General features: G+C 41.9%; 1 long non-coding RNA gene across 2 annotated transcripts in view; it reads left to right on the plus strand.

Annotated features, from left to right (window-relative positions):
• The first annotated feature begins 516 nt into the window (after positions 1 to 516).
• LOC126236333 (uncharacterized) overlaps positions 517 to 24099 on the plus strand; it is a 45137-nt gene continuing 21554 nt past the window's right edge. The window contains exons 1-4 of one of the 2 annotated variants that reach the window (XR_007544896.1): positions 517 to 764; positions 1121 to 1357; positions 2535 to 2644; positions 7663 to 7776. This is a non-coding gene — a long non-coding RNA (uncharacterized LOC126236333). The other variant, XR_007544897.1, reaches the window with a different exon arrangement.

Here is a 24099-nt window from a genome sequence, read left to right on the forward strand (position 1 = left end):
TATTTTGATATCAACGTGATGAGCTACATTTCTATTCAACATCATACTGTGTTTCTTCACGAATGGGTTGTAGCTTGCTACTGGATTCATGATTTTCATCCCTATTTGCGCTTATTTTTGAATTATTTTTAGAAACATCTATATCTTCTGATATTACACAATTTCTAGGAGGCGAAAAAACAATTCAATTATTTCGGAAATCACGCAGGAAAGGGATGCAAAACAAACATTGTGCTTACGACGCATCTGACGTTCTCCTTTCTTGCCGCTTGGAGTCCTAGTAACGCTCCAGCTGCCTAAGGTAACAAGTTTTACAGCAGTAAGTGTCCCGACTATTATGTTAGACTGTGGTGAAAATTGCTACCGCAGTTTTAGCGTCTGGAACGATCCCGAAAGTCGATGCGCAGCCTCTGTCGTCATAGACCAGAGATAATATATAGTCTATGACTATCATATGCGATTGTAGGCTTTCTCGGCGTATTTCAGCTATGAATTTTTAACGGGGTATCAGCCGAGTGGCGTCGTGTACTTGTCGCAACGTTTCAATGGACTGCGTATCCACCATCGCCTGAAGATGACGGATACGCAATCCATTGAAACCTTGCGAATAGAAGACGACGCCACTCGGTTGATAATCCGTGAAGATTTCATGTATGTCTATCGTTTTCGATACAACGCGTCACGTCATATGACGTCAGTCGTGACTCCATCAACGTGGAGTAAGACTCCAGCGCCAGGCGTTTTACTGGCGTGATACACTCCGTGTATGGACATACATTTATTTCTAGATTTTATGTTCCTTCAGGAGTATAATCCCAAGCGAAGATATTTTATAAGCCCCAGTACATGACTGACATATTGAATGTGGCCTAAACTCGATACTGCGTTTTTACAATAGGGTATATTCTGCGCCTATTTGCTTTCAGATTGTCCTCACTTTGTACTCAGTGAAAAATCATATATGTGCGATGAATAATATTAAGTTTAATACTGTGTACCTTATAAAAAGTAATACGAAAAACAATTTTTTCGTTAATAACTAGTAGTAACCTGTTACTGAGAAATATAAAATGTTAAGTAACTCATATGTTCAGAATGTGACAGTTCCAATTATTTTTAGGTACTCCAAATTTCTTTGGAGCGACTGCAACGGTTCAGACATAACTGAAGGTCATTTGTTAAGGCAATCACTTCGATGGGAGTGGCTTGTTGGTACTAAATAGGAGGGCGCTGTAGTGCGGAAGTTTTGCAGTGTTGCACAATTTGACAGCCTGTCGTTAAGTGGCGTCTGCTGCATAGTATTGCGTAGAAGGCTTGTGTAGCGCATCGCATAGGTTGTCAAGCTGTCTGAAAGCAGGTTAGTCACGTATTTGAGTTGTATGTTTCCATTGCCGTCAAAAAATTTTTTTGTATGTGAATACGTCTTAAAGAGGGAAAGCTTGCTAGTGTAACTCGTAGTGCTTTTTAACGTTGTGATGTAGCGTATTTCGTCGATGCTCAGAATTCTTCTTCCGTCAAGTTGCTCTCCGGCACACAACTAATAAGGTTCCGTAAACCAGGGATTCTTTCCTCAGCTTCTAGTCAGATTATTCAAACGAAATCGTGTAATCCACAGTAGTATTGTGAAAAGACTTTTGAAAATGTAAGTCTATTCCAAAACAGCGTCAAAATAATCTAGTTACATACAAAGACAACAGATTTGTTTTCGAAATGTGATAATGTTTTAAAAATTGCAGGAAAGTAGTCCCTGGAGCGGGTTACTTTGCTCCACATAATGTAAGTATTAAGGCAAGACAATCACGTGAGGCAATGTTACCGTCTTGGAAATTTATGTTATAGGACCATAGTAACACCATTTATGTACTTTTTGGTGTTACGGATCAAAAATAAGAAATCCAGGGTAGTTCAGTTTTAAGATGTTAAAAGTAACAAGCGTGTACGAAATTCAGTGTTGTCATGCACTTTTTAAAGTTTCCTTAGGTATGTTGGCGTGTCAAAATATCAGTAACTATAACAGCAAAAATTTTTCTCGTATTACTCACCGTTAACTCTACCACTGAGGAAATGGCTCTTTCGTTTAAACTTTTTAGAAGGTTTATTTCTTAAACTACATGCTCCCATTTATGAAAATGTAAGAGACATCTGTATTTACAGGCCATTTCCAGTTATCAAGAGGTGGCAGCACGGTATTTACGGTTGCACTTTCTTCGGTAAAACCTTCTGTAACAGTGCGGTAATGTTTTTTTCGTACTGTGAAACCACAAACGCCCAAATCTGCTTGCTGTTGGTTTGTTTTTCCTGTGGTTTTGATAGTCTCGTCATTATCTGTACATGATTCTAACGCAAACCTTTCGATTTCTTCTGTACGATTGCCCATCTTCGTCTAAAATTCCGTCAAATTGTTCTTGTAATAGGTCTTGATCACTAGAATAATCAAACACTGTTTGGATTTTGTTCTGTAGCTGTTTACTAGTACCTGGCACTTGTTCAGATGAATTTTGTGACATCACTGAAATAGTTCAATATTTTTCCAGAGAAACTGAAATTGCCATTGTTAAACTGCTTTTTAAGAATGGTGTTAAGAGTGTCAATAATTACCGGCTTGTTTCGCTGCTGACATAAATTCCCCAACATTTTTTAGAAGGTGAGTTGCTCTAGAAAGTATCCCACCTCAGTAAGAATAGTATCCTTAACAAATCACAGTTTGGGTTTCAGAAGGGTTGCTCAACTATGCCATTTACTTCTTCACTCACCAGATTTTACAAGCAGTAAATAATAAAATAGCACCAGTCATTATTTTCTGTGACCTCTGTAAGGCACTTGACTCTGTGACTCTCACTATTCTCCTAGATGACTTAACATTTTATGGCAGTGATGGTATAGCCAATCAGTGGATAACATCATATCTAACAAAAAGAATACAGAAAGTTGTACTAAGTAATTCAACCAATACAGTTTAGGCACATAATGCGGGTGGGAGAAATCGTGTGGGGTTCCCCAAGATTCAGTTTTAAGTCCACTATATATGTGTAAACGATCTATAAACCAAACAGAATTAACTGTTTTTGCAGGTGACACTAGTATTGTAATCAAAGTATAGCTTACATACAGAAACAGAAGAAATGGTAAACAAAGTTCTTAAAAGTATCATTGACTGGTTTTCTGCAAATGGTCTCACCATCAATTTTAAAAAGACCCAACATATTCAGTTATGGTCATGTAGAGGTGCTACGCCAGTGTAACACATGGTGAGGAAATAATAAATAGGGTGGAAACTTTAAAATTCTTAGGGGGCCTTATTGATGAGAATTTAAATTTGGAAAAAAAAGAAAGGGGAAAAAAATTTTTTGGGACTCCTGAAACAATTTATTTCAGTCACATTTGCACTTAGAATCATTGCAAATGTTGAGGGGAGAGAAATCAGTACTCTGACATATTTTGCATATTTTATTCAATAAAGTCCTATAGAATAATGTTATAGAGTAACTCGTCTTTAAGAAAGTAAGGCTTCATTTTGCTGAAACATGCAGTGAGAATAATATGTGGTCTCACCCACAATCATCTTGCAGACATCTGTTTAAGGAGTTAGGTGTTCTGACTACTGCTTCACAGCATATTTATTCCCTCATAAAGGTTGTTGTAAATACTGTAATCCACTACAGTTCAAGAGTAACAATAAGGTACATAATTACAACCCTAGAAGGACAAATGACACTTATTACTCCACATTAAGGTTGTCTTTAGTAGAAAAAGTGATGCACAATGCTGCAACAAAAATTTTTGATAATTTACTCTGTGATATAACTGCATCTCTCTCTCTCTCTCTCTCTCTCTCTCTCTTCAAAGTGTAACCGTATGTACAAATTAAATTGTTATGTGAATGTGTAATGACTTGTCCCGCACCTTTATGATCTCTCATACAAAATGACCTGTGGAACATGTTACCAGCTAATTATCAAGCAAGTGTTCCATTTCATAGGGATTCCAGGCATTCTTTCAGATTTTCTGTGCTATAAACTTTGTACTGGGGAGGTCCTAGCTCCTGTTGACTCTTTTTATCACCTATAACAGCATTAACTTCTCAGCACTACTCATTTTTGACATTATAAACTCATCCCAAACTGAATCTGGTCTCAAACAAAGTAATGAAAACACTGTGGAGATACCTTGATGCACTTTGTAAGTTTGTTTATTATTGGTCCTGTATATCATACAATTTGTACAGCAAATCACATCATGATATAGAACAAGTCAATTTGAAAATTAAGACGGTGTATGATGAGAGATAATGGTAATGGTACATAACTTACATAGCAGAATACATATTGGATATATAGGCAAAATATTAAAAAGTTTGTGTGTGTGTTGAGAGAAGACAATGGTGGTACATACTACACACAGCATATACATATGAGATGCAGTCAGAATATGAATAACATATAATAATTAGATTATCTTACTAAGTAGAAATATCTAAAAGTGAATAAACAGGTTATTACAGGTAATTAAAAGGTGCAGGTTGACTAGTTTTCCCAGAGAAAACCTTCACAGCTGCTCTTAATTGTGGAGTGATAATCAACATTTTGATTGCTAATTTGTGGCCATACGATGTAGAAGTAATTTCTACACCTAAATGGATGTCTTTGCCTTCAGTTTAAGTAGTTTTCTGGTAGTGAAATACCAATTTTTCTTTACAAAAATCACAAAAAAAAATACAGTAGTACAGATTTGGTTAGCAGAATATATCAGAGATGGCAAGCGGCAGAATAACTCAAGTATATGAGCTAGCAGAAACTGTCAATTGTTGGACAGAATAACAACTCTTCCAAAATGTTTATTGGAGTAGGTGCTGCAAGTTACTTCCCCCCTGCCCCCCCCCCCATCCCCCCTATCCAAGTGACAAAGTGGCCCTGCTTGACAGTTCCAGGTGTGTGGTAAAGCAGTTAAATTCAACCTAACATCTACTTGTGCCACTTCATCAAGGGATATCGCCTTACGTTAGTTAGATTTTGGACATCTGTTGAGTACATGTAATTGTTGTGCATAATTGAGTTGAATTTTATTTGGTCCTGTAGATTACATATTGTACAAGTAGTGTACTAGCAGTATATGATAAGTTAAAAAAATAGTGTTACATGAGCATTTTATATGTGATGTTGTATACACTAGTTATGTATTTTCTAAGAAGAATTGTGTATTTTTAACCTAGTGACATAAACAAATCAATAAATTTGCGGTTTTCATCACAATTTAGGTTATCTCGACACGAATAAAAAGTACTGCATTAATTTCTTTTCTTTTAAGAGTCTTTACTAAGGTGGTTTCCTCTCTTTGTATACAAAGGGATGCCTTTAATTCTAAGAATTCATTCATTTGATAAAAAGTTTAAAGTTTATTTGAAGACATGTACATTATTAATTTCCCTTTTCATATCGATGGGAAGCTTATTGTATACTTTTACACCTGACTCAGCGACGTCCTTGTAAATACTACACATAGCGTATACATATGAGATGCAGTCAGAATGTGGTGGGAATTTTGATCTGTCTTGTTATGGTTGTAAATGTTGTGATTTGTCTGAAAAATTCCCTGTTGTTGGCTACAGACATTAGTGAATATGATGAAACACATCCTGGTAAATGCAATTGATGTCATCTGCGTGTATGCTGACATAAGTGTACAAATGCATATTTACATTGTGGAAAAGATATCAGGAGCTACACGCAGTAACTGGCCTTTATTGTTACTGATATTGATAAAAGTTCCCAATGCAAAACATATGCATCATATACACAAATTTGACGAAAAACATAAATTGGGGAAAAACATTTTTTAAATCCATTTTTGTGTCCTGTTTCTTAATGCACGGACACATCATATATCTCTGACGGCAACCTATTAAATAATTGTAAACCATGTGTTTGTACAAGTAAATCAGGTATAAATTAAATAAGTTACTTTGAGAACAAAACTGAGTTTTGTAATGAGTAAACAGGAAAAGGCTCTTTATAGTGAATTTAGTAACTAGGCTGGAAATTAAATTTCTGCAAAAATTGAGCAAAATAGGTAACTGTACTTTCTTCATAGGATGTTCACATTCACCTGGCAATTTATTTACTTCTTATTTGTATTGCTAATAATATAATTCAGTTACAGGTAGACTGTGACATACTCAAACACAACACACAGAAATAATTTTCATGTTAGTTTGCCACCTTTCTAGGGTTCAAATTGAAGGTAGCGCAAGCTGTTCATTTAGATTGCATATGTCAGGAAAAAAATTGGAATACCTTCAAATTAAAGGCTAAAATTCAAAGTTAAAAAAATTCCTTAAGGCACTATTTCTTCAGCACATTTTCTGATATCTACATTATTGAATTAAAGATTCCTATTAGTTTCATAACAGTTAGCAATGTTTTTATTAGAAGGCTTTTTTGTTAAGGCCTTTCAATAGAAATCAGTGTTGCCATCTAACTATCAAGAGAGCAGTTTCAGTAGTTAATTGTTTATGCAGTTTCTAACAGCTAGTGCTCTTGATTGATGTATACTATGACTTGTTTCAGAATCGTGAAGGTTCTATTTTTATGATAGGATCTACAGAAAATGCATGAATGAAGTGAGTGTTGACATCTTCAACTTTTGTAGTCCTGTCTCCCTCAGTTGTGTGTAATATCACGGTATATTGATAATGTTTACTTATGGACCATCTGACAGCAACTGAATAAAACACAAAACCGCAAATTGGCATTCATAAGAAGAAGGAAAAACACCAAAAATGCAACAGGAGTGTAATATGTAAGAAATTGTCCACGCAACCTGCCACTGATAGTGCCTTGCAGAAAATAAAGGTGAAACGCGTATGGTACTAAAATTGTGTTTTATTCAGTTGCTGTCAGACGGTCCATAAGTAAAAATTGTCAATATACCATGAAGTGAGTGTTATTTGCTCAGAACTCCATGATTATAAGCAAGTACTGCCCTACATGTAAGGACGTACAGTCTTTTGCTATCTGGCACTTCTTTTTGGATTCTGTCTTCCATGAAATCAGTCTATGGGCACAAGAACATTTAACATGAAAGAAAAGATATTATTCAAAGTTTTGAGGTAGTCTGGAATTTGAATTTGAATCTGAGCTCTTAGTTCACTGCTTCCCCAGAATCATTTCCTATAACTTATTGGGCCTTGGTTTGGGGTGACTTCTAGTGACTAAGTAGTCACAATATTCTGAATGAACATTGTATAGCAAGCAGTTCTTCTTTCGAGCAAAGCTATTAATCTTTCTCTATAGATTTGGTGGCAAGAAGAACACAGTGTTAAATTACTCATTTTGTTTATGGAAATAACCAGTTTTATTCAGTATGTATGTATTCATGCATCTGTGGAGATTTGAATTTCGAGATTCATTTCTAAATTAATTTGACATCGAATTAAATAAACACAACATTTGTTAAAAATGTTGTATTTCGATAGTTGCTATCTCTTCATGAAAATATTGCTATTTAGAGGAGTGCAGAGAATGAATGGGGACTGCCCATTGATTAAATTATTCACATTTTTTTCAATAGTGTGCCAAATAAATACATTATGTCGTAAAGCAGTTTCATTGTTTAATTAGGTCATATAAATTTGTCTAAGAAAAAAAGACAAACTTTATTTTGCAGGAACAAAAGGTGGTGTTTCAGGCTTGACTCAAATGCCATACGTTCTAGTTAGAGGGAATCTCGCATCTTACGGACAGAGGCAGCCTTGGAGAGTCCTAGTGTCTGGATTAAAAGGTAACTATAGTAGTTATTTTTTAAAATCACAACTGTGCATAAAATTTAAACTAAATTGTCATTTTTGAATATTTACATTTATCTGTAAATGTACTCTGTGGATTTTTGTCACTTATCATTTCTTGTACCTCTGGTAATGTTCCTCGATGAGAAAAATGCTGATTTACATTGTGGTTCAGAATCCACTTTGAAACATGTCTCCCCCTATAATTGACTGGATAAGCCAGTTAAAAGATCAGCGGAAGGCAAAGGCACACCACTTCCAGCAGGTCAATGCACCGTGCTGTTCAAAGCTTTACTTTTTTACTCTTGAGAGATTGTTTGCAGTGTGACGGTACTGGTACTATGTGGAGATGGTGTAGTCATGTCCAACCTTGCTGGTCTTAACAAAACACTGGCTGTGAGCAGCCAATGTGGTACTTAAACAAAAAAATGGGGGTGTGTAGGTGAGGATAGAGGCAGAATCTTGATGTGAAGACATTTGTTCTAGTTGAGATGTAAATACTCCTTTTTGTGGAAATAAGGCACTTGGAGTTCAGAGTGTAAGAGATCTGGTCCGACACCTTGTTTCAGATACAGATTTAAGAAAGTAGTACCAGTGTAATATGTAGTTACGATTATCAACTCTGCGTGTCACTACAAATTTTAGCTGTCGTGCTCTGCAATGTATTCAGTTACTGTTGACGCTACGGTGTTGGCGGCAGCTGCTGCAGTGCATAATGCAGTAATTGAAGGCGGATTGTTTGCTTTCTGTCAAGAGATGCTTGATGTACAATATTGAAAAAGTGAAGGGGGGAAAAAGATGGTGTATGGGAGGAATAAATGTGGTATCTTTTAGCATGCGGACACAGGTGGGCAGTAATTGCAGATGTACGGAAGTTCGTAAAATTTTTGGGTAAAAAGCCAAAGAATTGCTCAAGGTGGGTCAGTGTGCGATCTTGTTGCTCAAAATCAGTCTCTTCTCAGAGGACACCAAAGCACAACAATCTTCAAGATTGCTAAGTGCAGATACCAAAGTGTCAATATTAAAATTGCGTTCTGGCTTTATCTGATTTGTTTCTATACCTAAATGTGAAGCAACCCCTTAGGCACATTTTTGAGCCCAACAAAGATGCTCCCCCCCCCCCCCCCCCCAGGGGGGTCCACAATTCTTTTGTGGATACGTGCATAGCGAGCACGGGACCCCGAGCTAGTGTGGCCCTCCTTCCTTTCTGGGCTGCATACCTTCCTTTTCCACATCCTTCCCCATTCCCCATCTCCCCCCCCCCCTCCCACCACCGCCTCTTCCCTTCCCTTTCTCCCCCTCTGGGAGTATGTTTAGTGCCTACGTCCGGAGACGGATGCTCGAAGAAACTGTAAAAAAGTCTCTCTTCTTCGCTTTCTCTGCTGGCAAGCCTTTGTCCTTCCTTTGTCCTTCTCTTTTCCTTACCTCTTCTCTTTACCATTTTCTCCACTGCAGCGTTTGAGACCTCTCTTCTTTCCTTTCCATTTCTTTGTTCCTCCCTTTCTCTTTTTTCCTCTTTGTGCGTGTCTGAAGGCTGACCCATGCATTCCCACGCATAGCCAGTGACGGGATAACGCGTAATTCCCCACCCCGGGTAGACAGGTAGGACACGTACTTAGCCCCTGGCAATGGCAAGGCGCAGGGAGGGGTGATTACCCAAGCTGATACCTTCCGAAAGTGCCGATTGGTCCCTCCATCCATTTCTCGGGAGCTGTGACCTGAGGTGTGAACAATCACCTAAGGCGGGAGTGCCCTCAGAGACGGCCCCCACAAGGAAGGAGCGAGCCATCGGAGATGCTGGTAATCATGGGGGATACTTCCGCAATGGTTTCCTATGTCTGCTCACAAGCGAAAGTTAAATGAGTCTCAGCCACGGACAATTCTTCCGTCAGTGCCACAGTTCCTTGTTGTTTCTTGGTCGGACGAAGGTCAAGACTTCTCCACAGTCAACCCTTTCATTATTCAGAAAGGTGTATACCCAATTGCAGGTCCTGTAAAGTCTTGTTCCCGATTACGAAATGGCTTCTTGTTGTTAGAAACAGTCAGTGCCCTCCAGGCACAAAAATTGCTGTGTACTTCACTGCTACACACCTTCCCTGTCCTGGTGGAAGCGCACCGCACTTTAATTTCATCATGTGGGGTCGTTTATACACGCTCCCTTGACAGATTGTCTGACGAGGAAATTCAAAACAACCTCTCAGACCAGGGCATAATGGCTGTTCGTCGAGTCATGGAAAGGGTTGACAAGGACATGGTTCCAACCCATACTGTCTTCTTGACATTTGACAGAGTTCAACTTCCATCGAACATAAAAGTCTGAGAGAATTTCTGTTTGCCCTTACATCCCAAACCCTACGCATTGCTATCGGTGTCAGCGGTTCAATCATACCAGCCAGTCATGTTCCAATCTGGCCAAATGCGTTGTGTGTTGCAAGGATGCCCATGAGGGTGCTTGTCCACCTCCATCCCCTCGTTGCATCAACTGTAGGGTGACTACGCTGCTCCCTCCAGAGATTGCTCCATTTTTAAAGACGAATGGCTCACTCACGAAATCATAGTGAAGGAAAAGGTGTCACCCTTTGCTGCTCGAAAGTTATTCGCCAGTCGAAAGCCCACTGTGCCTCACGCAGGTAAATACAGCACTGTCCTTGCCTCTCCTCGGCCTACAAAGGAGGCAGCCACGCAGACTTGTGATCTTACCTTTAGTGCCACGGTCGTCAGATCGGCCAGGGCAAAGATCGTCCGTTCAACCTCCCCACTCTCACCTGCTCACTCTATGGCTCACCCTTCATCGGGTTTTGCTAAATCCTGAGCCCCAAAATCAGACACTCCGACTTCCAAAAAAGAGCCTACTCACGAAGATTTTTTACGTTCCCCAACTTCACAACCATTGATTCCTCCTTCATCTCAACGTCCTGTTTCCAAGAAGGCTCATAAGAAACTCAGTTCCTCTCCTTCTCCGCCACGGCGTGTCTCGTCTACAGCACCACCTGGCGGTAACTGCCCTCGGCCGTTTTCTGTGTCGCCAAGGTGCACTGCAGGCGGCCGCTCAACTGGCCGATCGCTGGTGGCAGGAGCTGCTCCCGAACAACCTATGGATCAGGATCTGATGCCTTCGGCTGAATGCCGTTCCACGCTGTCGGCCGCCGGCCCTGAGCAGTCGTTGAGTTGAGGGCAACCTTGGTCACATTCTTCCCCTTTCTGTCCTTCCTATGTCCATTATCCATTGGAATATCCACGGCATTCGAGCCAATCGGGATGAATTGTCAATCCTATTACGATCATACTCGCCGGTCATCTTCTGTCTTCAGGAAACAAAGCTGTGTCCCCACGATCACTTTGTTTTCCCCCATTTTCAGTCAGTCCGATTTGATCTCCCCTCTGTTGAAGGCACTCCAGCACATGGAGGACTCATGATTCTTCATGATACTCTCCATTATCACCCAATCCCCATAAACAGTTCCTTCCTAGCTGTCGCTGTCTGTCTTTCCATTTCTGGATACACCTTATCTCTTTGTACTGTATACATTCCATCGTCCACACCAATGGCAAGAGCAGATCTCCTTCATCTTCTTGGTCAGCTTCCACCCCCCTATTTGCTGGTTGGGGACTTCAATGCCCACCACCCGCTTTGGGGATCTCCTTGTCCGTGCGGCTCGCTATTGATAGAAGTCTTCCACCAAGCGGATTTTGTTTGCCTCAACACAGGGAACACTATATTTTTGTCTGCCTCCACGACAAATTTCTCTCATTTGGACCTTTTGGTCGGTACTGTTCCGCTAGCTTTTTCATCTCTAGCAACATTCGATGACCGTAACTTTCCTAGTGTCGATGATGAGGTCAATCGTATTACAGAAGTTATTCTTACAGCTGCGGAACTTTCAATACGCCGCACCTCCGTTTTGGCCCGGCGTGCCTCTCCCCCACCCCCACACCACCCCACCCCCCAGTTCCTTGGTGGGACGAGGCATGCCGTCACGCATTACGTGAGTGGCGACGTGCTCTTCGCGTTTTCCGCCTCCATCCTACTTTGGCCAACTGTATCCACTATAAGCAGTTCCGTGCGCGATACCGTTGCGTCATCCGTGATAGCAAGATGGCAAGCTGGGACTTCTTTACTAGCTCATTGAACACCTTCACTCCCTCCTCGGAAGTTTGGAGTCGGATTCGACAGTTATCTGGCGCGCTAGTTTCTCCCTGGTCTCTGGGCTCACTGTCGTGCATGATACGTTAGTGGACCCCGTCGCAATTTCTAACTCATTGGATCAACACTTTGCTGAGATTTTGAGCTCTTCAAATTACCCGCGAGCTTTTCTCCCAAAGAAATGTGTAGCGGAATTGCGACCTCTTGCTTTCTCCTCTGAAAATTGCGAAAGTTATAATACTGTTTTCTCCATGCGGGAACTCCCAACACGCACACTCTTCTTCTCGCTCTCCCACCCCAGGACCGGATGGTATCCACATCCAAATGTTGCTCCATTTATCATACCATAGTCTGCGTTACCTCCTTCGTCTTTATAATCAAATTTGGACCGACAGTACCTTTCCCAGAAGATGGCAGGAAGCTATCGTCATTCCTGTTCTGAAACCTGGAAAGGACAAACATCTCCCCTCTAGCTATCGCCCCATTTCTCTCACGAGTAGTGTATGTAAGGTTTTGGAATGTATGGTGAATTGCTGTTTAGCCTGGTGGCTTTCTCCATTTATATCATGAACAATTTTCTCAGGAAATGCCAAACAGTAGCAATTTATTTTGATCTGGAGAGAGCATATGATACCTGTTGGAGGGCAGGCATCCTCCGCACACTGTTCTCTTGGGGGTTTTCGAGGTCGGCTGCCCCTTTTTCTTTGTGAATTTATGGCAGAGCGCACATTTATAGTGCGGGTGAACACTGCTTTCTCTCGTACTTTCTCCCAAGAAATGGGGTACCCCAGGGCTCCGTGGTAAGTGTTGTACTGTTTGCCATTGCCATAACTCCAATTATGGATTGTCTCCTTCCTGATGTCTTGGGCTCCCTCTTTGTGGATGATTTTTGTGATCTACTACAGCTCTCAACGGACCAGCCTTCTTGAACAACGTCTTCAAGGATGTCTCTGTCACCTCCACTCTTGGAGCATTGGAACCGGCCTCCGCTTGTCTCCCAGTAAGACAGATTGTGCCAATTTTTGGCGTCGTACGAAGTTTCTTCTGCCTTTCTTACATCTAGGCCCTATAAACCTTCTGTTCAGACGTTGCTAAATTCTTGGGTCTTATGTTTGACAGAAAACTGTGCTGGTCCTCCCACATTTCCTATCTTTCGGCTCACTGTCTGTGATCCCTCAACACCTTCCGGTCCTGAATGGTACCTCCTGGGGAGCAGACCAAGTGGTCCTTCTCCACCTCTATTGCGCCTTAATGCGCTCGAAATTGGACTATAGAAGCATAGTTTACTCCTCTGCTCAGCCGTCTATTCTTCAGCGTCTCGACTCTGTCCACCACTGTGGATTATGTTTAGCGTCTGGAGATTTTTACACCAGCCCTGAGGAAAGCCTTTATGCTGAGACTGCTGAACCTCCGCTGTCCAATCGGCGAGCTGTCCTTCTGAGTCATTATGCTAGCCACCTGTCTTCCATGCCTGCTAATCCAGCCCGTGACTTTTTTTCAACGCCTACTTGGATTTAGAGTTTGCAGGCCGCCCTTCCTCTCTATTACCACTGGGAGTCCGCTTCCATCAGCTGCTACATTCTCTTTCCTTCCTTTCTCCTAAAACTTTCTTGACAACTTTGGGTACAGCACCGCCTTGGCTCCGGCCCCGGACCTGCCTGCTCCGTGACCTTTGTCAGTTTCCCAAGGTTTGTATCCCTTCTCTTGTTTATCATCAGGCATTTGCTGCTCTATGAGTACAAATGAAGGATGCCACATTTATTTACACTGATGGCTCAAAAACATTGTTTGGTGTTGGGAGTGTCTGTATTGTTGGCGACACCCCTAATCAGTTTCAGCTTCCCGACCAGTGTTCGGTTTTTATTGCGGAGCTTTATGCTGTTCTCCAGGCTGTCCAATACGTCCGTCGCCATCAGCGGATACAGTATGTTATCTGCTCAGATTCGCTCGACTCTCTCCTCAGTCTCCAAACTCTCTACGCTGTCCACTCTCTGATCCACTGGATTCAGGACTGTCTCCACTTGCTCCACTTGGGGGGCATCTCTGTGGAGTTTCTCTGGATCCCAGGACATGTTGGTATCTGTGGAAATGAGGCGGCCGATATAGCGGCCAAGGCTGCAGTCTCTCTCCTTCAGCCTGCTATTCTCATGATTTCCTTCGCCGATCTACGGAGTGTTTTATGTCGTCGTGTTGCTCTCTTGTGGCATGCGCATTGGTAGACACTTCCCAATAATAAATTGCAGGACGTGAAAGCTCTTACCTGGGCTTGGACCTCTTCCTCCTGAACTCGTCATCGGGAGGAGGTAATTTTAACTAGACTCCAGATAGGGCACTGTCTTTTTAGCCATTAACATCTTTTAAGTGGCAATCCTTCCCCACTTTGTCCCCACTGCTCTCAACTGTGGATGGTGAGACATCTTTTACTTGAGTGCCCCTATTTTACTCAGTTATGCACCCGTCTACAGCTGTCGTCTGATATATCTTCCATTTTAGCAGATGACACGCGCTCAGCTGATCGCGTTCTCGAGTTTATTAGTGCGAGTGAAATGACGTCAGTCATTTGAAGCTCTTATTGAGGACAAACAACCCCACTTCTGGAATGAGATTTTCACTGTGCAGCGGAGTGTGCACTGATATGAAACTTCCTGGCAGATTAAAACTGTGTGCCCGACCGAGACGCAAACTCGAGACCTTAGCCTTTTGTGGGCAAGTGCACTACCATCTGAGCTACCGAAGCACGACTCCCGCCCGGTCCTCACAGCTTTACTTCTGCCAGTATCTCGTCTCCTACCTTCCAAACTTTACAGAAGCTCTCCTGCGAACCTTCCAGAACTAGCACTGTTGGAAACATCCCCCAGGCTGTGGCTAAGCCATGTCTCCGCAGTATCCTTTCTTTCAGGAGTGCTAGTTCTGCAAGGCATAATTTTGTTTTTTGGCGTGGGTCATGGGAGGGGGGTTGCAGTAGGTGCATTATTCCAAAAATGTTAGTCACGGATGCTGTAGTTCTGACTTTATGCACTAGAAGCATTGCTGTCACATTGTGGTGATGTGACGTGCACGCTTAATTAAGTATGTGGATTAGGCCTGCAGGTCACTGAAGGCTGCCCAAGCCAGCTCTAGGGCACTCCCTCTGCCTCTCTCTCTTAGTTCTGCCCTATGCCATAGACTTGTATCCAATCCCCAACCAACACAACGTTTACAATATGCCCCCCCCCCTCCAGCTCTCTCTCTCTCTCTCTCTCTCTCTCTCTCTCTCTCTCTCATGAGTAGTACAAATTAATCCACAATGATATTAATCACTAATTCATAAAATGAAAATTGGAGAGGAAAATACTACAGCTAGTTTAAATGCATAAAATTCTTGGGAAGCACGGACGTCCAGGGAAGGAAAAAACTATAGTGCAATCAGGTGTTGTTCTTAAAAAAAATTTAAAGTTGGTATTGTGCAAGTTTTTAACAGGGTTGGAACTGGAATTACTTTATGGCTGTTTGCAAGTCACATTTTTCTACCAAAATATTAAAAATATTTTATACTACCCTGTTTGGCACCCTCCCTCCCCTAAGAACTGTCACATGGGCACTCTAGTTTGGAAGAGCTGGTTTTCACAGCAGTAGTGGTTTAAAAGTTGCTAGACATAAAGTATCATAAAAAAAAAATCCAATTTCATTTTGCAGATCACCTTTTATTTTCAGATAATCAGTTTTACGCCAGTGGGTACAAATTAAATAACAGTTGTTTCAAGACTTATGTTTATATATGAAATTAATCAAAAGTCATGTAACACATTATTACAAATGATTTTTATTCCAGTCTTTGATCACAATATCAATTCTTTAGATGATGACCAGTTTCAGTCCATAATGACCATCCTCAGATCTTTTTTACACCATGTCCTAAAGTGATAAGTCCATAATATCATAGTCAAAACATACACTCCTGGAAATTGAAATAAGAACGCCGTGAATTCATTGTCCCAGGAAGGGGAAACTTTATTGACACATTCCTGGGGTCAGATACATCACATGATCACACTGACAGAACCACAGGCACATAGACACAGGCAACAGAGCATGCACAATGTCGGCACTAGTACAGTGTATATCCACCTTTCGCAGCAATGCAGGCTGCTATTCTCCCATGGAGATGATCGTAGAGATGCTGGATGTAGTCCTGTGGAACGGCTTGCCATGCCATTTCCACCTGGCGCCTCAGTTGGACCAGCGTTCGTGCTGGACGTGCAGACCGCGTGAGATGACGCTTCATCCAGTCCCAAACATGCTCAATGGGGGACAGATCCGGAGATCTTGCTGGCCAGGGTAGTTGACTTACACCTTCTAGAGCACGTTGGGTGGCACGGGATACATGCGGACGTGCATTGTCCTGTTGGAACAGCAAGTTCCCTTGCCGGTCTAAGAATGGTAGAACGATGGGTTCGATGACGGTTTGGATGTACCGTGCACTATTCAGTGTCCCCTCGACGATCACCAGTGGTGTACGGCCAGTGTAGGAGATCGCTCCCCACACCATGATGCCGGGTGTTGGCCCTGTGTGCCTCGGTCGTATGCAGTCCTGATTGTGGCGCTCACCTGCACAGCGCCAAACACGCATACGACCATCATTGGCACCAAGGCAGGAGCGACTCTCATCGCTGAAGACGACACGTCTCCATTCGTCCCTCCATTCACGCCTGTCGCGACACCACTGGAGGCGGGCTGCACGATGTTGGGGCGTGAGCGGAAGACGGCCTAACGGTGTGCGGGACCGTAGCCCAGCTTCATGGAGACGGTTGCGAATGGTCCTCGCCGATACCCCAGGAGCAACAGTGTCCCTAATTTGCTGGGAAGTGGCGGTGCGGTCCCCTACGGCACTGCGTAGGATCCTACGGTCTTGGCGTGCATCCGTGCGTCGCTGCGGTCCGGTCCCAGGTCGACGGGCACGTGCACCTTCCGCCGACCACTGGCGACAACATCGATGTACTGTGGAGACCTCACGCCCCACGTGTTGAGCAATTCGGCGGTACGTCCACCCGGCCTCCCGCATGCCCACTATACGCCCTCGCTCAAAGTCCGTCAACTGCACATACGGTTCACGTCCACGCTGTCGCGGCATGCTACCAGTGTTAAAGACTGCGATGGAGCTCCGTATGCCACGGCAAACTGGCTGACACTGACGGCGGCGGTGCACAAATGCTGCGCAGCTAGCGCCATTCGACGGCCAACACCGCGGTTCCTGGTGTGTCCGCTGTGCCGTGCGTGTGATCATTGCTTGTACAGCCCTCTCGCAGTGTCCGGAGCAAGTATGGTGGGTCTGACACACCGGTGTCAATGTGTTCTTTTTTCCATTTCCAGGAGTGTATAAATATAATCAGCACAGCATCGTCACAAGATCTGAGGATCATTACAGACTGAAACCGGTCGTCATCTTAGGAATTGATTTTGGGATCAAAGACTGGAATGAAAAACATTTGACAGTATTGGATCACTGTTTGTATATGCAACCATGTCGCAGTTGGTGACACATTATTACAGTTGTGGAATAGCAACAAGTCAGTACACTTAGGAACATACCAAGCGAGGTGGCACAGTGGTTAGAACACTGGACTCGCATTTGGGAGGATGACTGTTCAAACCAGTGTCCGGCCATCCTGATTTAGGTTTTCCGTGATTTCCTTAAATCACTTCAGGCAAATGCTGGGACAGTTCCTATGAAAGGGCATGGCTAACTTCCTTCCCAATCCTTCCCTAATCCGTTTGTGTTGTCCTCATCATTTCATCATCATTCATGAAAATGGCGAGATTGGGCTGAGCAAAGGTTGAAAAATTTTAAATTTAGAAGACCCAGCCTTCTCCTCTTTCTATTTGGTGGGCCTAGTGGGAGCTTCCGCTGCACCTGCCCAAACACAGTGCCACACTGAAGTTTCCCCTGCTTTGTCCAGTTTGTAGCCACCAGTATGGCGAGGGCTTCTAAAGTATCAGAATAGGATTATATTTAAGAGAAACTTGGTTCCAACCATTGTGATGAGTTCAATACTGTGGTGTTATGTAGCCAAATGAGCATACATTGTAATGTTATTGATTCACTGTATTCATGGAACTGTAATCTGGCAACATGTTTAAACATTCCACGTGGGAAAAATATATCTGAAAACAAAGTTTTAATCTGCCAGGAAGTTTCATATCAGCGCACACTCCGCTGCAGAGTGAAAATCTCATTCTGGAAACATCCCCCAGGCTGTGGCTAAGCCATGTCTCCGCTATATCCTTTCTTTCAGGAGTGCTAGTTCTGCAAGGTTCGCAGGAGAGCTTCTGTAAAGTTTGGAACGTAGGAGACGAGGTACTGGCAGAAGTAAAGCTGTGAGTACCGGGCGTGAGTCGTGCTTCGGTAGCTCAGTTGGTAGAGCACTTGCCCGCGAAAGGCAAAGGTCCCGAGTTCGAGTCTCGGTCGGGCACACAGTTTTAATCTGCCAGGAAGTTTCATATCAGCGCACACTCCGCTGCAGAGTGAAAATCTCATTCTAAAGATGATGTGACTTACCGAACGAAAGTGCTGGCAGGTCGATAGTGTATAGGTTAAGGCACAGGCCAACCACAAGAAAGCAAAATAAATACAATAACTTCGGGGTCTCAAAGATAAAATGTGGGTGCTCTCCAAAATTTTATATTGGACAGACAGGGTGAAATTTTGGAATCTGATACAAGAAACTTTTGTAATGACAGAAAATGACATCTGTAGCACATGTAAAAAGATAGCAATTATGAAGTTAGCACAATAAGTGAGGAAATGGAGGCATTACACACACTCTAAAGAATGTGCTGGAGGAATTGAGAATTTATGCACCCAGAAAAACTGTTTAATGAGCAAAGTGATTTTAAGCATTGTACTTATTACAAAAGTTTTAAAGACCTACTTCAGTCTAATTTTGGGAAGGCATAGGATGCTCTACCAAACATCAGCTGTGGTAGCCTAAAAGGTAATCAGCTTTCATTGCTACAATTCAGCTACTAAACTTGATGATTATCATTGATCTTCAGTGAAGTATGTAACTAAATTTTGCTGCATTTTCTCCTTGTGTAATATTATCTGGGTTCTTTAACATGTCAGGTTTTGCATGTCCAGTTAATCAGTTAAATGATGAAGCCAAAACAGTCCACCTGCTTTAAAACCTTGCTATTCCACCAAAGACCGACACAGGTTTGGTGTCTAAAAGTTGAAATGGTACTAACTCCCCACAGCTACTGCCACTCTCCCGTACATATCTTCCAACAGTAACAGATTTGTATTATACACTGTTTCAATCAGATTTAATGGAATGAAGAATTAAGTTTACAGTGGTTTTACAAAATTGGTTACAATTTGTCTGAAGCATATCGAAATATCAGTTCTCATCAGGGGGGGATGTCAGTTCTCATCTCAAACCACAAAACATTTAGCGCATGTTGATCATTTTAATGCAAGTAATATTAAATTTAGTAGTTTGGAATGTGAGCACGGCTGTAATTAACAAACAGCGAGTGGTTTTCTCGCTATTAGGTTACAGAACGGAGCCACTTGTTGCAGCAGGTGGTACAGTAATTGAGCATAATGCTGTGAGAGCTGCCATTCTGATGGGAAGAGCTATTGGAGCTAGTAACAAGATTATTAGCTGTACTTGCCGTGGAAGCCACCTAAGATGGTGCAGAGGTTGCAGAAAATCTGAAATTGAAATTTCGTGTGTGAAGAAGTCAGTCAGCATTAGAGTTTGGTGTGGAACACATTATGTGTGTCTTACAGTGAGCTTGTAGTGGTGCCATGACTTAGTGTGCTACTAAACTGGACGAGTTTGAAGGTGAACTTTGGAACTGTGCAACATCACAAGTGATGATTATGATATATGTAGCTGGAGTGATCAGTGTAGGTGAAGGAATGAGAGTTCCATAAAAATTTTGCAGTTGAAGATGATTACATCCACAAATGGATTACAATTGATGGAAACTTTTTTTATTAAAGGCAATTACACCATAATCCACCAACCAACCAACCTAAGTGCAAAAGCAATTAGTTTTCAGCTGACAAGTGCTGCATCTGCAGTGGACAAGCAGTGACAATCTGAGAGGTGTGTCTATCACAGACCGTACAGTGCTAACCCACAGTTTAGTGCAGGTACTTACTTTATCTAAACTGCACCTTCTTTTGCAAGATACCTGCCAGAGCAGCTTTATTGTTGCATCAGTGCAGCTTATTGGTAAAATGGTAGGACAGAGATGTTCAACCATAGAGCTTACACTCAAACTTACCACTTCTGTAATAGTGCTAGCAGCAGAAGCTGCAATCCTTGTCTCTTACGAACATCACTGAATGAAACGTGGTGGATGTGTGAAAAGGTGGTCATCATTAAATATTGCAGACAAGCACTTCAGCAAACACAAATGATCTTGATTGAGGTAAGACATTTATATTCACTCTGAGCCCAGACCCACTACCGAATTAATAAATATGAAGAATGGTTCTGGGAAAGATTTGCCATGACTATTGGGTCCCATACCATCACCTCAAATGCAGGATATACTATGCAATATTTATGGGCACCAGTCATTGTCAAGTATCCCAGATATCAGGGTGTCATTGAATTTGCCCCTCCTCCCCCCCCCCCCCCCCCCTTCCATGGCAGTGTGTGTGTGTGTATCCATCCTTCAATCCTCAACCCTCAGTATCATACAATGAGTAGTCTAACAAATCTAGCACTGCTCAATACTTCGGTGTAATGCCACAAAACGGCACTGTTTGTGTCTGTTTCCATAACTATTTTCTACATTAATGCTGAGAACACAAATGTAATATTATTGCTAACTAAATTGCATCTGGAATGAGGTGGATTCCCCACCCCACAATGGAATGAAAGCTTAGTTATCCCAGTTTAAAAGTGGGAAAGAACCCGCACATTGTGGATGGCTGTAACCTCATTTGTAAAAAAAAAATTCTGTATGCAAGTGGTGCAGATGAATGGTGAACCCACAACAGATTTGAACCATATAGACCAAGGGATTTGTATTTAGATTTTAGGCTAGTTTTCAGGAAGACTGATCTACCAGCAGTCACTTAATTTGCTTGCATTCTGCTCTGAAAATGGCGTTCAGCTTCTGTCTACGTTTTATACGTGTGTGTGACTTTAGATTGTTATCCCTAATTTTGTCTCAGTTCTGCATTCAAACAGGTGTTTTCCACAGTCTTCACCACACACAGAAAACAGCCTAAAAGATTCTGTTCTTAGTGTAGACCTTTTGATAATAGCAATTATAAAATTTTTATAACATTTAAGGACTGCAAAAACTTACCCTTCAGACCGGCACCCCCCATTGGTGCTACACCTTGTAGGTCAAGTTGATTAATGGGAGCTTTAATTTGCTACAAGTTCCTTATGATGAACCTTATATCTATATTCACTTAAAGGAAGTGAGGATTCCTCCTCCCCTTTAGGGATTTGGTGGTGCTAGCTACTGCTTAACAATGATGTTATTATCTTCCCACATAAGAGCACTATGTCCACAAAAATTTCCCTTCGTCTGATGTTGCAATGTCTGTCCATGTCCAGTTCCTCAGAAATACATGTGACCTTAATGAACTGTCTCACAAAGATCCTCATGGATGTTTATTTTCCACAAATTCATCTAGGTGCATTATTCAAAACAAAAAAAACCGTGATAGGACCATCTATTTTACAACAAAGGTTTTATTTGGTGGTAGAATAATTTGAATTAGAAGATTATCTACAATGGTGCACCATGCATTACTGATTGAACTGGCTATGCCTTCACACATGTAAATGACAGTGAAAAACTGTCCCTGTCACAGGAATGTAGTGTCCTTAGTGTAAAACTAGTACTCATTATGTGTGCTCTTTCTAATGTCTGCACTTTTCCAGTTTTCAGTGCACCATGAATAGTTTCCAAGCCATAACTCAACTTCTATTTCTGATATCTACTACTACCGCTGCCACTAAAACAACTACCACCACCACCACTACCACCACCACCACTACCACCACCACCACTACCACCACCACCACTACCACCACCACCACTACCACCACCACCACTACCACCACTACCACCACCACCACCGTCCACTGAAGACCTTGCTGAGCTCCAAAATACTGGAACTTGGATCACATTTCTCTGGATCCCTAGTCATGTGGAGTCTCGGGGAAATAAGTTCTCAGGTCATTTGGCCAATGAAGCTTCCAAAAAGGATGCCTTGGTATTAAATACTGGTTCCTAGAGGCAGGTTACCCACGTAGCACATGCTACAGGCAATGTGGTGATAGGGTCGCTACAGCTGCACTTCCCAAATTTTCAGTGGAAAATTTATTACCAGTTTTGAATTGAAGCCAATAAAACTGTGCAGTATACTTTTAGTGAATGATAATTCCATGTGACATTATATGTGCACGATAATAGTCAGAAAGTGAAACAGTCTGACAACCAGAATACTCAAGAGTCTGACAGCTATTCATTTGAATGAAAGTTAATCATATTCGAATGCTGTTTTTACTATCCTTTCACCAATTATAATTTCAGCCCCATTTGCCTTCGTGGTATCACATTCTGCTTCATTACTATTGAAGGAGAATTTTATTGGCAGGTCTGCAGCATTTGTTTCAAAAACAATCATTCCACAGCAGCATTTTGTTTTTTGTTATAGTAAAGTAAAATAAATCAAAATTTAGGTGTGGATGGCCTAAGTACTAAACAAATACCTTATGGTATGTTTGTCTGCCATTTTGAGCATGTTTTATTGTTTAACCCATTTAGATATTGCAATGTGGTAATTTTCTCCCACAAGTGCCACAGTGTTAATTTTCCAGCTTCCAGCATGAAGCAAAATGTATACTTATCAGCCAGAACATAATGACCACTATCAATGTAAACCCATCCAGGCGATAGCAGCATCACCTGGTGAGGAATGATTGCTAGCCAGACACACCCACAGTGCATGTAGTAAGAGCGATTGTGCTATCCATTTGTAGAATGAGGAAGGCACACAGTCTATCAGATTTTGACGGAGGGCAGATTGTGATAGCTCAGAGGCTTAGCACAAACATTTCAGGAACTTCATGACCTTTCAGGTGTTTGAGGAGTGCTGTGGTGTCAACATGTGGTGAAACCACATGCAGATGTCATGGGTTTGGGCAGCCACCCCTCATTATAGATGTTGGCAGTGCTTTTTTCTAAAAAAAAAGTTTGAGGGTACTCTAACATTGGATATAATGCAGCAAAAATTACTTATAACTGAAGCATGGGATACCACGCGTCTGCTGTTAGCCATGACGTCATCAACATGTTGAACTACAAAAAGATGGTATCAGACTCTTCAGTTGACTTTACAGCTCAAATGAAGCAGGTGATACCGGGAAACACCCAGACATGCAAGAGAATGTGGTATCGAACACTTCAGTTTACATAATCTCAAATTAAGCATGCAATTCCCATCAACCGCTGAACAATAAAAGAAAATGGTATCGTACACTTCAATTGACATATAATACACCTAAAATGAAACAGGTGAGTCCAATCAAGCCTCCGACATACAAAACAATACAAGGAAATATTACTGAACACACATTTCAACCTATAAAACACCACTAAAAGACACAATACAACAAAAACCATCCACACCTATCATGAACATCAATAGAAACTACACTACAAAAATCTTTTGTAACCTTGTTTGGCTCCCGAAATGGCATAGATGATGTGTGGTATCCCAATCTTCAACTGACCCAAATTTTAATACAGCTGAAAATTTATTTAACTATAAAACTACATTGTAACTTACATTAATAGCATTACAACAGTTTCCAAACTGACTTGAGTTCATGGCTGCTGTAGTCTTTGCGCCTTCTTACTTTACTCTTGCTATCAGTAACAAGATGTCTTCCTTTCGTGAACCAAGTTTGTACATAATCCATGGGCTGGAACATCAGTGGAGGACCAACCAACTTTATGAACATCAGATTGCTGACTGTGGAAAGATGAAATGAAACTCTTGTTGGCGAGACGATCATATTCATTTGGGAAAACCCACATTCACATTCACTCATTGATATAGGAACACATTTCAGTACATTCTGAAGAGGAAGGAGGGATACTGGCATTTTCTTCTCCATCAAATACTCCCGAACCAGCTGCCAGCGATTCA

This window comes from Schistocerca nitens, chromosome 2, assembly GCF_023898315.1.
Source record: "Schistocerca nitens isolate TAMUIC-IGC-003100 chromosome 2, iqSchNite1.1, whole genome shotgun sequence".
Taxonomy (NCBI): Eukaryota; Metazoa; Arthropoda; class Insecta; order Orthoptera; family Acrididae; genus Schistocerca; species Schistocerca nitens.